The sequence below is a fragment of the Mustela erminea genome, chromosome 16 (genome assembly GCF_009829155.1).
Source record: "Mustela erminea isolate mMusErm1 chromosome 16, mMusErm1.Pri, whole genome shotgun sequence".
Taxonomy (NCBI): Eukaryota; Metazoa; Chordata; class Mammalia; order Carnivora; family Mustelidae; genus Mustela; species Mustela erminea.
This window is the reverse complement of record NC_045629.1, coordinates 16,019,842-16,035,548: the sequence shown is the minus strand read 5'-3', so window position 1 is coordinate 16,035,548 and position 15,707 is coordinate 16,019,842.

Below are 15,707 nucleotides of genomic sequence, written 5' to 3'. Positions count from 1 at the left end.
GACAGCAGAGCCTTAACCCACTGAGGCACCCAGGCACCCCTGCCATTTGCTATACATCAACCGACTAAGGAATGTTCTACCATAACCTCATACCAGGAAGTTTTGACTCTGAGTCATCTTTTGAAAGGGAAAAAGGTGCTTTTACTTAATTATTCTGACTTCCAGAACATTCACTGGTCCATATGGGATCATCATGCCTTAAAACACACAAAGATATATCTGAAAGCACTATTTTTTTACCTCTCTTGAAAAACTCCTCTTCTCCTACCTATGTACATTAAGTGGACTCCAGAAGGAGCTAGTTCCTAGAGGCCATTCAGGAAAACATCTCTCTTCTACTCCACAGAGTGGATGAGATTTTAGACAAAAAGTATTTTTCCCCCAGGTATCTTATGGTTCTTGGTGCTATAGTAAATGGAATCGATTCTCTAATTTCCCTTTGTGTATTTTCATTGTTACTGTATAAGAAAGCAACTGACTTCTGTACATTGATTTTGTATCCTGCCACATTCCTGAATTGCTGTATTAGTTCTAGTGGTTTGGGGGCGGAGTCTTTGGGTTGTTCATATAAAGTATCATGTCATCTGCAAAGAGAGAGAGTTTCACTTCTTTGCCAATTTGAATACTTTTTATTTCTTTTTGTTGTCTGATTGCTGTTGCTAGGACTTCTAGTACTATGTTGAACAACAGTTCAAAGAGTGGGCATGCTTGTGTTCCTGATCTCAAAGCGAAGGCTGTCAACTTTCCCCATTAAGGATGATATTCGCTGTGGATTTTTCATAGATAGATTTTATGAAGTTGAGGAATGTTCCCTATATCCCTATACTTTGAATGGTTTTAATCAGGAATGGATGTTGTATTTTTTCAAATGCTTTACCTGCATCAATTGAGAGGACTATGTTTTCTCTTCTTTTATTGATTTGTTCTATCACATTGATTGATTTGCAAACGTTGAACCGCTTTTGCATCCCATGGATAAATCCCACCTGGTCATGGTGGATAACCTTTTTAATGTACTATTGGATCCTATTAGCCAGGATCTTGTTGAGAATCTTGGCATCCATTTTCACCACTGATATTGGTCTGAAATTCTCCTTCCTAAAAGTGTCTTTGCCTGGTTTGGGTATCAGGGTAATGCTGGCTTCATAAAAAGAATCTGGAAGCTTTCCTTCTGTTTCTGTTTTTTGAAACAGCTTCAGAAAAATAGGTATTATTTCCTCTTTGAATGTTTGATAGAATTCTCCAGGGAATCTGTCACGTCCTGGGCTCTTGCTTTTGGGGAGGTTTTTGATCACTGCTTCAATCTCGTTACTAGATATTGGTCTATTCAGGTTGTCAATTTCTTCCTGATTCAGTTTTGGAAGTTATAGGTTTCCAGGAATGCATCCATTTCATCTAGATTGACTAACTTATTAGCATATAACTGTATAGAAAAATGAAACTCAACCTTTCTCTTGCACCGTACACAAAGATAAACTCAAAATGGATAAAAGACCTCAATGTGAGATAGGAATCTATTAAAATCATAGAGACGAACATAGGCAGTAACCTCTTTGACATCAGCCACAGCAACTTCTTTCAAGACATGTCCCCAAAGGCAAAGGAAAAAAAGGCAAAAATGAACTTTTGGGACTTCATCAAGATCAAAAGCTTCTGCACAGCAAAAGAAACAATCAACAAAACGAAGAGGCAAGCCATGGAATGAAAGACACTACAGACAAAGGGCTAACATCCAAGATCTATAAAGAACTCCTCAAACTCAACACACACAAAACAGATAATCACTTCAAAAAATGGGCAGAAGACATGAACAGACACTTCTCTAAAGAAGACATACAGATGGATAATAGACACATGAAAAAATGCTTATTATCATTAGCCATCAGGGAAATTCAAATCAAAACCACATTGAGGTATCATCTCACACCAGTTAGAATGGCCAAAATCAATAAGACAGTAAACAAGTGTTGGAGGGGTTGTGGAGAAAGGGAAACCCTCTTACACTGTTGGTAGGAATGCAAGTTGGTGCAGTCACTTTGGAAAACAGTGTGGAAATCCCTTAAGAAATTAAAAATAGAGCTACACTATGACCCTGCAATTGCACTACTGGGTATTTACCCCAAAGATGCAGGTAAGTGAAAAAAAGGACGATCTGTACCCCAATGTTCATAGCAGCAGTGTCCACAATCACCCAACTGTGGGAAGAGCCAAGATTCCCTTCAAAGATGAATGGTTAAAGAAGACATGGTCCATATATACAATGGAATATTGTGCCTCCATCAGAGAGGATGAATACCTAACTTTTGTATCAACATGGATGGGACTGGAGGAGATTATGCTGAGTGAAATAAGTCAAGCAGAGAGAGTCAATTATCATATGGTTTCACTTACTTGTGGAGCATAAGGAGTAACAGAGAGGACAGAGGGAGCTGGGAAGGAGAAATGAGTTGGGGGAAATCAGAGAGGGAGACAAAGTATGAGAGACTGTGGACTCTGAGAAACAAACTGAGGGTTTTGGAGGGGAGGGGAGTGGAAGGTTGGGTGAGTCTGGTGGTGGGTATTAAGGAGGGCACGTATTGCATGGAGCACTGGGTGTGTTGCATAAACAATGAATTTTGGAACACACACACACAAAAATTAAATTAATTTTTTTTAAAAAGTACTTTTTTCTCTTTTCTTCTTCCTCACTCCTTCTCTGCTTCCAGAGACTAGCTGCAAGATTCAGAACATGGAGATAAGATCTCTTTTCTTTTTTTTTAAAGATTTTATTTATTTGACAGAGAGAAAGAAATCACAAGTAGGCAGAGAGGCAGGCAGAGAGAGAGGGGAGGAAGCAGGCTCCCTGCGGGCTCGATCCCAGGACCCTAGGATCATGACCTGAGCCGAAGGGAGAGGCTTTAACCCACTGAGCCACCCAGGCGCCCTAGAGATAAGATCTCTTTACTAAAAATCTCCACATAAATCAGGCTCAAGAAACACGCTCCAATCCAATTTTCATGGAAACTCTTTGTTAGATTATTAGATACATACAAAGCCATGAAAGATTATCTTGATACTTATTCTGCTATGTTCTTGTGGGGGTAACTCCTCTAAAAGGGATTATTGACATGGAAGAATTTAGGCATTCCAGATTCCTTGGCTATAATAGTATCTACTAACATAAATCCCACAACTATAATATCCTTATATAGATTTCTATTATTGCATTTACAAATTAATATGAATAAAGTATGACTTGTGACTCAGAACCCACTAAGTACTTTTGCTTCAGTGTTATGTTTTTGGATCTCTGTCCCTTTTTAAATTTAATCAATTATTTGATTCAGTAATTTCCTATATGTTATCTCTATCAATACAGCTTAAAATTGTATCAAAGTCTTTGAACCCATTCACTGGAATGCATAAAGATAGTTCCCCTGTAGTTTTGAGGAGGTAAAATAATAATCACATGTTTACTGGAAGGATCACTGTGAACAACTACTATTTTCATGAATTTTGTTTTACTGCTTTTATCATGATGTATAGTAAAACACTGGTGTTTATATTAGAGCTGAAGGGCCAAGATATCAAGTCATTCCTGTCATTATATCCTTTCCTTTTATTAAATATCTTCAGAATCATCTGCTTTTGCAATATATATGTATGTCTGTGTATGTGTGTGTGTATACAAACATATTTATATATGTATATTATATACATGTATGTATATGTTATATATATGTTTATGTATATTATATACACAGATGTATATATCATATATATGTTTGTGTATATATATGGGCATGTGTGTGTACACATAAATATATAATATATAAATGTATAAATATATATATGTGTGTATATATATGTATGTGTTTGTGTGTGTGTATATATGAAGAGAGACAACTTAGTTAGGATTCACCACACTTTTATACTGCTTGTTTGTAAATTATTTTTAAATGACTAGAAAAGCAAGGAAGACTAATATTGTGAGGGATACATCAAGATTGAGAACATTTAAGTGTCCGTGCTAATACACGGCAAATATAGTTCACTATAGGTAAATGCAAAATAATGAGCTTTCGAGTAAAGAATATAAAATTGAAAATATCTGCTTAATGGAAAGGTGCTGCAGCATGCTGATTAGAAACACATTTGAGTCGTTGCTGCAAAATTGTCTCCATTTAGCCTTTAGCCTAACATAGAATTGTGGAGAAATACAGAGTAAAATTATTAAAAAAAAAAAAATAGTATTGTAAATCAAAGGTAGAATTACTGTAATAAAAAGTAAGTATACATTTTCTCATAGAAAGTACAAAGCATGGGTCACCTCATTTTTTTTTTAAAGGTGTATTTATTTATTTGACAGAGAGATAGAGAGCACAACCAGGTAGAGGGAGAAGGAGAAGCAGACTCTCCACTAAGCAGGGAGCCAGACGGAGGGCTTGATCCCAAGACCCCTAGGATCATGACCTAAGCTTCACAAAGGTAACTGCTTAACTAACTGAGCCACCTAGGCACTCTGGTCACCTCATTTTTAAATCAAAATATCAAAATAGTTGAAATGAGCTGCTTGCTGGGTCCGAATTAACTCTGGAGTTCAACACAAGTTCTATGAAACCGAAAGATAAAGTTCCTGTTGTAACATAATTACAATAGAAACAGACTGAAAAGTAGAGAGACTCAGTGTTTAAAAATTAGAAAAAGAAAAAAATATAAAATTTATTTCACAAAATTACATAAATAAGACTGTTTTAAAAATATGGGGCACCTGGGTAATGCAGTTGGTTTAAGCGTCTGACTCTTGGTTGTGGCTCAGGTTGTAATTTTGAGATCCAGCTCCAAACTGGTCTCCATCCTCAGTGCAGAATCAGCTTAAGACTGTCTTTCCCTTTCCCTCTGCCCCTTCCCACCACACATGCTCTCTTTTTCTCTCTCTTTCAAATGAATAAATAAATATTTTTAAAAATAAAAATTAATAGAAGTGAAAAATCTTGACCCAAGATAGTAAGCAAAACAAAGACACAATTAAATGTTGCCCAAGTAAGGACTGGAGAATCTTGAATGAAACAAATCCGACTGCAATAGGAAAATCAATGGAATCAAATTTAACTATCAGTTTTTCAGTTTTTGAAATAACACTGATATATTTTGTGATATAATTTGTGTATATTTATATGGTTTACATTAATAATTGATATAAAAATTAATATAAGTTACATTAATATAAGTTAATTCCACAGATGAAGTGAGGGATCTTGCAAACCCCAAGACTATGAGTTGTGTATCCGTTTATTGAGAAAATCTTTACCCAAAGTGAAAATGCTTTGCCTCAAGTATAGAGTCTAAAATATTGCAAATTTTGCTTAATCTGCATCCAAATAATGACAATATAAGAGTTTTATAAGACTTCTGATTCAAAGAGAAAAGCCTAATGTCTTACGATGTGATTAGAAGCATTGAGTAAAATTGTTTTTTGATTCACAGAAAAAGAAAAAGCTTCCTTAGCAAAAGCGTAAATCACAAGAGTCCCATTGTTGTGTCTAGATAATTACTATATTTTTTACTTTCAGGAAAAGGATGGGTGACTGAATTAATATATTCTGGTATAAAACCAAACAAACACAGGTTTTCATCAATAAATTAGGACTTTTTTTCATTTTTGAAATTATTTTTATAATTTCCTGAGATCTCATCAGAATTTTCACTATATCTGTTAGTCTTTATACCTAGATCCAAATACTTCACATACATTATATCTATTGAAGCTTTTCTAACCACTTAGCCAGCTATTAAACTTCACTTTCTCAAAACATTTTCCATAACAAATAAATTTTTCTTTGAGGCCATTGCTGTTCTTTAGATAAATTTCCATTGTTTGCCATCATTGATTACCATAATATAACAGTATGGACGTTAATGAAAAACCCCAAACACAAATCTGTATACAGTGTGAGGAAAGAGCACCCAAAATGTCTGGAGGTTTGAAGAAAGATACAAGACTTCAGTTTCACTTACATTGATTGAGTGACTCCCCCCCCCCCAACCAGCGTCTATTTTGCACAAAGACCTCTGATTTCTAAAATGTGCCCCTGAAAGTCCAAAAAATGGATAATTCTAACTCAAATCATCAAAGGTAGACAGTTTCATGTCCTTTGCTCTGGGGGTTATCATGGCCTCTTCAGTGCACCAAACATTTCTCCAGAGGAGCTTCTGGGACTGTTTATCTGGCTTATGTGACTATGAGGTCTAGGGCAGTTAGGGCTCAGGAAGTCATTGGCTGGAGTAACCTACAAAAATCGGCCATGGTATGGTAGGTTAGGCTGGAACGTAACGTCCCAGAGATTGCACCCCGCTTCTTCCAACTGACCTTCAGAATCTGCACATTGAGAACGTGGTCTGGAGAGAAGGAGCATTTGCAGAGCATCTCCGTCTGCTTCTCAGACTGAATCCTACAGCAGCTGCTCAGTGCTCTTTTACGTTTATTATCTCTCTGAGCGCCTTAATCCTCCCATCATCTCTATGAGGCCGGCTATACTATTATCCTCAGCGTACAAATGGATAAAGTTTGAGAAAATGAATCATCTGTCCCTGAAAAGCTGTGCTTATCTCCTCTTGGGCTTCATCAAGGCCACCTGGTATTTGGTTTAATCTCGGGGGTGGGCTAGCCAAGGGCTCAGGGAGAAGGAAGAAATAGGAAAACTAAATCTATGTTTTGCTGAAGGGGAAGACTGGCAGGAACTTCACTCCAGAGTTATCTCTTTCCTCTACAAGTATATGACCTTGACTAACTCTCAAGGCATCTCTCTAACCTGGAGTAGAGGGGTAGAATGAGAGCCCCCACTGAATCTCCTCCTGACATTTTTTCTAAATCCTCTCTACAAAGGGAATATTGTATTCACTTTCTAAATCTCTAAATAATTAACTAGGGATTTGACAAACTCAACCTGGCCAGTCTCAATCCCCCCAAAGACTCTATCTCAATGTCTGTGTTTGGTTAATGTTCATTGCCTTTATTCATTCTTTCAACAAATGTTTACCCAGCACCTAGTGTGTTTCCTATGCTGTGTTTGATATCAAGGAACTATAAAAGGGATAAACTTTCTTCAGGCAGTACATTTTAGTTCCTATTAGATAAAATAACTAATAAATGTGATACGATAAGATAAATTTCATGATCAAGATAAGCACAAGATATAATGGGAATGTAGAAGAATGAAACTTACTCAAACTGAAAAAGGTCAGGGAAGGACTTTTAGTGGTTTTGAAGGGTGAGGAAGGGTTGGTAGAGAGAAGTATGTGCAAAGGAACAAAGCTGTGGGTAAGATGCTGGTATGCTATTATGACTGGAGGAACATTAATAGAATCCCAAGAGAAGATGAAAGTAGAAAGGAAGACAGGAGCCCTGATATGAAATATGAATTTTATCCCGAGGGCAGTGAAAAGCCATGAAGGATTAAAAAAAAAAAAAAAGGATATACATTTGATAAAGATCACTCTGACAAGCAGTGTGGAGAATGGGTGGGAAGAAGGGTGATCTCACACATGAAGGAGTAACTGACACAGCTAAGAAGGAATTAGAAAATTGCAGTCTCCACCACGGCCCATGAAAATTATTTGTAAGCTGGAGAAAAGGTGATTTTCCTGTCTCTTTAAGAACCATGCAAACCGGACTTGATAACTAAGTTGCATATTAGCCATATCTGATTATGCTTCATGTCATCCATTCCTCCAGGTCAAATGCAAGTTCAAAGTTAGAATGTGCTCTGGCTTCTGAATGCCCTTGTATCCAATTCTAATAGTGTTTCTATGTTTACCAAGAGGAAATATATGTTTCCTTTAACAAAGTTACTTATAACTAGAGACAAAAACCCATCAACCTCTGAAAAGGGAGAGATCTGATAGGAAGGTCAATAGATAATTTGTGCAGATTCAGCCAGGATTATACCTTATTTGCATATAATTGCACATTTAAAAAACACCTAGTGGTCATAGCATTCCAGCACAATTCGATATGAATGAAAATGTGTTTTAGTCTGTAAGAAAGCCCAAGGTGTTGTGGAAGATATCTGGTTCCTTGATCTCTAGGTTAAAATTTATCATTTGTAAATGGAAAAACTAGATTCTACACTTGGTCTGATATTTTGAACTCCAGTTTATTAAGACAATGTCTGACATAATGTGTTCTCTGAATTTCTCAGGTGAGCAATGAAGAATCAGAGAGATTAAGTGATTTGTTAAGGGGAGCATAATAAAGACATCCGTGTAAAGGAAGATTTGACTCTCTGGTTATGTGTTTCATTCTGTATCAAAAGCGTTATTTGCAAACGCTTTATATTTTACAAAATGCTTCCAATACATTTTACATGATCCATTTTATAGATGTGAAAACTGAGTACAAGAGCTATAAAGCTATTACATCACTTACAGGTGTAAGGCTAAGATTAAGTATTCAGCACAGCAGAAAACCCATCTTCATAATAGAGAGTTTGCCTCCTTCCCCCATGTCTTGTTCCTCTCGAATACATTCCATGGAAAATGAAACTGGGAAATCACACGAAAGTGGACTGAGAGAAAGGGAAGGACAGAAATCTCAAGCATTTTGAATTTTCTCTTTTGTGACTCATTCCTGAGACTTGCACCCACACATAAAATCTTTCTTCTATAGGAAGCCAATGAGGAGCCCTCTTGTATTAAACTCTACGGAAAATGATAGTTGAAACAATGAACACAGAACATTTTAGCAACAGGTTTTGATATTTGTGTTTTATATAAGCAATTAGAGACTCATCTATGTATGAGAATTCACACAAACATGCACACACACACACACATACACCAAGTATATATTATGTTATTATTACCAAAAATCAAAAAAAAGTGAAAAGAACCAAGTTTCCTGTAAAATTCCGTTAGTTAGCTATTTATTAACATAAGCTGTGCAACACTAAGGAATAAAAGTCTTAGGCTTCCTGGTCTTTTTTCCTAATGACTAAATAAATTTAATTATCTATTTGATGACTTTGAATAACTAAATTTTCTAGTGAGCATTAATGGGAAAATGCACGCTAAGTTAAAATGATAATTATAAAAAAACCTTCAACATTAAAGCATCTCCAGTAACATTATCAATTTATAAAATGTCTAAAGTATTAAAAATAAAATAGAGGTACATGGGTTCTAGGGCTGCTTCTGGCTCTTATTAAGTTGTTACCTTAGGCTAGTCTCCTCATGCTCTTTATCTATTAAAACTAGATGGTAATTTCTTTCTATTTCCACCTCATGCGTTGTTTTAATATGTGATATGGTTTATGTAAAAAGTGTTTTGAAAATTATGGAATGCCACAGTATGATATGTTATTACAGCTATCATTTATTTATTTAGACTGAACCACTCTGTACACTGTAATTTTTTCAAGGGACAGAAATTTGGTTAAGAAGAGGCATAAAAAATACAAAATATTTTCATCAAATTGATAATGACTGTGAGTAAGGGTGTAGATACATTAATGTAATAGCAAAGATAGTCCATTAAAAAAAAAAAAAACGAGAAACAACTTCTTGTTTCTGATATTTCTATATGGAAAGATGTTCATGTCACACATGTAGTGTCCCTTCCTTTATGGTTCCTTGATCTTCTCCATTCTAAAGACCTTCAAGTACTCCATTACAGCAACCTACTAAAATATCATCATTACCCTACACAGCTTAGCTTCTGAGATCTTAATCTCCCAAAGTTCCCTCTTTTACCATAACTTTCCTTCATCAAACCCTCATTTTTCTCTTAGGTTTACCCACCTGTTTTCTAATATCACCAAGGCCACCAGATCCTTGACACTTTCATTCCTCATCAATCAGCGTCTTTGTACTTCACTATTAAGCGATGAGCCTATAGCCTATCTCTAAAATCACTCACCATTGTCTCAGTCCTTTTGCTCCCTTTTCTTTCTGCCCTAGTGTTCCAGGATATTCCCAGTGTTGGATAAAAACAGAGATCCAGCTCTGTAGGTACAAGTGAACCGCACTATCCCTATGTTGCTGCTGGACAACATAGCTATATAATTCCAGTTTGATACCGCAAATCATATTGACCTAAGTAGCTTACTAATGGAGCCAAGACTATCCTCAGTCTCTGGAGTTGATTGGACCTCATTTTACAGATACCGTATATTACTTGAGGAGTACATTTGTCACATTATGATCTGCATCAAGATAACATTTTTATATACTCCCTCTGTGCTAATACAGAAACCTTTATTTCAAATCCAGCTACCTTCATCTACCTCAAAGAGCTGCTTCAGGCCCTGCTCCTCACGGTCCTCTTCTAAAACTTCTCACTGTCCTCTGGTTTCTGCATCTTAGTCTGCTTTGGCTTTCCATCTCTTTCTGCCTTAGTCTCTTGATGAGCTGTTGACTAGCTTTCCTGTTTATCAGGACAATGCCTTGAACCAACATCCAAAAACTCAGTAACTCACTCTTGACCCAGCCTGCAAACCTTTGCAAAGATGGGAACTTCAAGCCTCAGCATGCCCAAGAGGGATGGTCAGACAGACATATGTATTATGACTACTTCTTTGTATGTCTATCTCATCTAGCGGACAGTGAGGCACTTAAGACCAAGATATGTAGTTGAAGGAATTCAAGATGTTAACAGTTAAAGAAATAGCCTAAAATAGTGTCTTCCATGGACAACTTGCTTCAGAGTCACCTGGGATTTTTTAAAATACATCTTTTCCTGAATGTGATCCAATCCTCATCATACTGCCAGATGATTCTTCTATACCATTTGAGAAGTTCTGCTCTAAAGGGACATGTATAACAGTAATAAGAAATTTAAGTGCCCTAGAGGCAACAAGCAGACTGTAAAAAGTAGAACAAAATGTGGGTCCTGTGTTAGGCTAAAAAACTACTATTCACTTCTGGAAATTTAGTGTCCCCTCACAAGTGCATCCAGGGTTAACAAACTTAAACTTTCTGATGCCAGAAACCTGCATTTTTATGTAAAATCTGCTGATTTTAATACAACGGCAAATAACTTACACTTAAATTTAAAAAAAAAAAAGCAACAAGATAAAACAAAACAAAAATTAAAGAACATGTGTCTGTAGTCAGTTTCTAATTCTTACATTAGAGCAACCTGAACAAATATAACTGAAAGACACATATTTGAGGTCCAAAAAATTAGAAAACAACTATTGGAGGGCCAAGTTAGGAAGGGAGGATGCAGTTGAAACTGTCTACAAAGAAAGAGAAGAATGAGGAAGGGGTCAGGAGAAGAGGGGATTACAAATGAGGGCTGGGCTGCAGTGTCAGAACCCGTGGAGAGGCCAAGCAGGACAAGGCTGATAATAGACAATTGGCAATTAGGAGGTCAGTGGTGACTTTGGTGAAAGCACTTTCAGAGTGGTAGGGCTGAAACCAGATCATAATGAACTGAGAATGTGTGGGATTAAAAGGAGGTGGAGAGGGGAGGAAGAAGCAGAGAGAGAGAGAGAGAGAGAGAGAGATCAAGTGTAGATTATTCCTCTCAGGTGTTTAACAATAAAATAAAGTTAAGGAAGGAGATAAGATAGTACATCAAGAGAAGACAATGCAAAGGAAACTACTTTGAAAACATTTTTGCTGAAATACGACACATACAGAAACATGCATGAATCCTAAGTCAATTCTCCCAAAGCATTTATTTCTGTGGCCAACACTAGGGAGTAGACACAGAGTGTTAGAATATTACCAGCCCCGCAGAATCCTTTCCTCTGCCCTCTCAACCATGTCTCTTTTCTTCATCACCAAGAGTAAATGCTATTCTGAATTCTGACACCACAAGTTAGTATGGTGTTTTGCAAACTTTGTATAAATGGAATAGTAGATTATAATCTTAAGAGTTTGCTTATTCGGGGGTGTCTGGGTGGCTTGGTCGGTTAAAGCCTGCCTTCAGTTCAGGTCATGATCCCAAGGTCCTGGGGTTGAGCTCCTTGCTCCCAGCCCAGCGGGGAGCCTGCTTCTCCCTCTCCCTCTCCCCTCCCTTGCTCCCCCCAACTTGGGTGTGCTCTCTCTCACTCTCAAATAATAAATAAATAAAATCTTTTTTTAAAAAATGGAGATCTTGCTAAAATCACATATTCTAATAATTTATCTAAGAATTTAAAAATTTCCTACATAAACAATCAGGTTGTTTCAGAATCAGGAGAGTTTAATTTCTTTGTTTCTAATCCTTGTCCTAATAGGTCTTTTCTTTTCTTCATCAAACTAAAACTTCCAGTTTTAGTGTTGAAAAGAAGGATGATAATGGTCATTATTCCCTTGGTTCTGATCTTGCAGGGAAAACCTTCAACATTTTATCATTGATTATGCTTAGATTATTGATTTTTAACTTTTCTTTCCTTTTAGTAAACAAATTTAAGGTTTTAGCTGCATCTGGTATGTTTTGATATGAAATGATTCAAAATATTTCTAAAATTTCCATTTTATTTTCTCTTAACCCACTAGGAACATAGAAGCATTTAATATTTCCAAAATACAGGTATTTTTCTAGTTGCCATCTTTATTTTTTTATTTCACTGTGATCAGAGAGCATAGTATTATAATTTTTGAAATATGTAATTTGAAATATGAGATTTACTTTATGGGCCAGTATATGCCTAATTTTTATAGAACTTGTATGTAAATTGGGAAAAAAAATACATTCTTCAGTTTTAGCAATTTCCTATATATCTTATATAGGTCAAGTTTGTTAATCATGCTATTTAAATAAATATACACTTAACATTTGTGTAATTATTTTATGAATTATAAAAAAGAAGTATATTAAAATCTCCTGTGATTATACATTTATTTCCTTCCAGAGTTCTCTTAATTTAGGGCTCATATAACTTTAAGCCACATTATTAGTTACATGTTAATTTAGAACTATTATGTTTCCAATAAATCAAATCTTTTGTTATTGTAAAGTGTTATAAGGCATTAATATTTATATTATCCATATTCATTTATATTGTGCAAGTAATTGTTATTTTGTCCTTTATTTCTTCCCTCACCTCCAAATATTCATCTTAAATTATCTTCCTTTTGCCTGAAGAATTTTCTTTAGACTCATATCCTGGTGAAAATTTTTCCAGGGTTTCTTCATCTGACAAGGCTTTTATATTACCTTTATTTTTTTAAGGACCTATGCATTGTGTATAGAACTTAAAGGTAGAAGTTACTGTCTTTTGGTACATTGGGGGTAGTATTACTTTGTCTTTTGGCTTTTATTTTTTATGTTGACCAATGACTGTCTGTCTGATTGTGGCTCTTTTTAAAGTAATGCATCATTTTATATTTGGATGTTGTTAAGATACTTGCCCTCATATTTGGTTTTTAGAAATTGTTCTGTTGTATACACAATTGCGATTTTTTTTGTCTCAATCCAGTTTCCCTCATTAGAGTTCACAGTGCTTCTTAAACTTAATAGCTTGAAATTAGCTGTTGAATTAGCTTCTGTCCTTAGCTTTAGAAAATGTGTAGTCATTATCCTTTTAAAGATATTTTCTATGTGGAGATTTCAATTACATGTATGTATGTAATTTTGGTTCTATGTCTATATGCCTTTTACATTTTCTTTCTTTTTGTGTTTTCCATCCTTCTGTCATTCTCTGTTCCATTGTGGCTATTTTCTTCTGTCCTATATTCAAACTCACTAATTCCTTCTTCAGTTATTTCTTTCTGCTATGATTCCTAATTATTGAAACCTGAATTTTGGGGGCACCTGGGTGGCTCAGTGGGTTAAAGCCTCTGCTTTCGGCTCAGGTCATGATCCCAGGGTCCTGGGATCAAGCCCCGCATCGGGCTCTCTGCTCCGCGAGAAGCCTGCTTCCTCCTCTCTCTGCCTGCCTCTCTGCTTACCTGTGATTTCTCTCTGTCAAATAAATAAATAAATATCTAAAAAAAAAAAAAAAAAAAAAAAGAAACCTGAATTTTGATTCAAGATTTGTTCAGTTTCAAAATTTCAATTTGCTCCTATTTATTATTTTAAGTTCTATGTAAAATTAAAGTTGTTTTCATTTCACTGATCATATTAGACATAATTAGTTTAAAGTCACTGTTTAATAATTCTAAAAATCTCCCATGGGTCTTCTTCTGTTTATTTGGAGCTTTTTCTTTCAATTTTTCATCAACATTTTTGCTTTCTTCACTTGACTGATTATTTTTGATTGAGAGCTGCTTGTGCTATATGAAAAATAATAGAGATAATTTAAAACCTGAACTTTTTTTTATCATCCACCAGAGAAGATTTATCTGTATTTCTCATAAGTGGCCAGAAATATTAGCAAACTCGGATCATCTTAGGGCAACCATGGTATAAGTTTATCCAAAGCTAGTTTTTGCTTTCTTTAAGAACAGCTTTATCTCAGGGCGCCTGGGTGGCTCTGTGGGTTAAAGCCTCTGCCTTCAGCTCAGGTCATGATTCCAGGGTCCTGGGATTGAGCCCTGCATTGGGTTCTCCACTCAGCGGGGAGCCTACTTCCCCCTCTCTCTCTCTGCCTGCCGCTCTGCCTATGTGCAATCTCTGTCTGTCAGATGAATAAATAAGATCTTTAAAAAAAAAAAAGAACAGCTTTATCTCTAGCTTAAACTTATTCCAAGAATATTGACCTTTTATTTTCAATCTAAAGTCTGGGTGCTTTGCAATGGTTCAAGTAAAAAATGATGGTGGTTTAAACAAGTGTGGCAACAATAGATTTAGTTAATAGTGGTCAGACTCAAAATCTATTTTGTAGATTGAGACAATAGGATTTTCTGGTGGTTTAGATATAAGAAGAGATGAAAAATTACCCCTAAGTCTTGGACGTGAATGTTCAAACATAATGTACTAAGATAAACAATGACAAAAGCTTTTTTGTATAATATAAAGAATTTTATTTCCACACAGACAGCACACAATCTTTTCCTCTGCAAGCTACCTCTGGAGCACAAATCTAGAATACCTTTCAGGTGGTAGCTTCAGGATTGCCTCCAGTTTTAAAATTATAAACCTCACCCAGTCATCACAATATTGTCTTTTCCATTTAAAATTCCTGCTAATTCAATTGAGTTGGTAGACAAACTCGACCAGTCACAACTCAAAGAAGTTTATCATGCATTATTTCACTATGAGTGTTATTGTAGTATTCTCACAATAATAAACAATCATCCCATTTTAGGGGATGGATAAACAACAAAGACACAGAGAGGTGAAAAATTTGTCTAAAGTCACATAGTATATTGGTGGGGGAGGCAGATTTGCAGTTAGGTCTATAAAGCTCCAAAGCTTGCGCACCTTTCCAGTTCATTACGCTAGTTCTGATACTCTGTAGACCATGGAAAATGTAAGCTAAAGAGCTTACATTTATAAATATAAATGAATATATATGTATTACATTTATAAATATATATGTATTACATTTATAAATATATTACATTTATATACACATATATATGCATTTATATTACATTATAAAATTATTACATTTATAAATATAACATATATTATATAACATGTTATATATAATATAGAAATATATATTTTATAAATATAAATATATTATATAATATGAAATAATAATATATAATAAATATAAATATATAATATATAAATATAAATAAATAAACATAGTTTATTCTGCATTCATCAAAATCTAAGAGAGTCTTTCTTGAAATATTTCTTTCATTTTTCTCTCTGCTTGTATGGTTGGAACCATCCTGGAGATGTT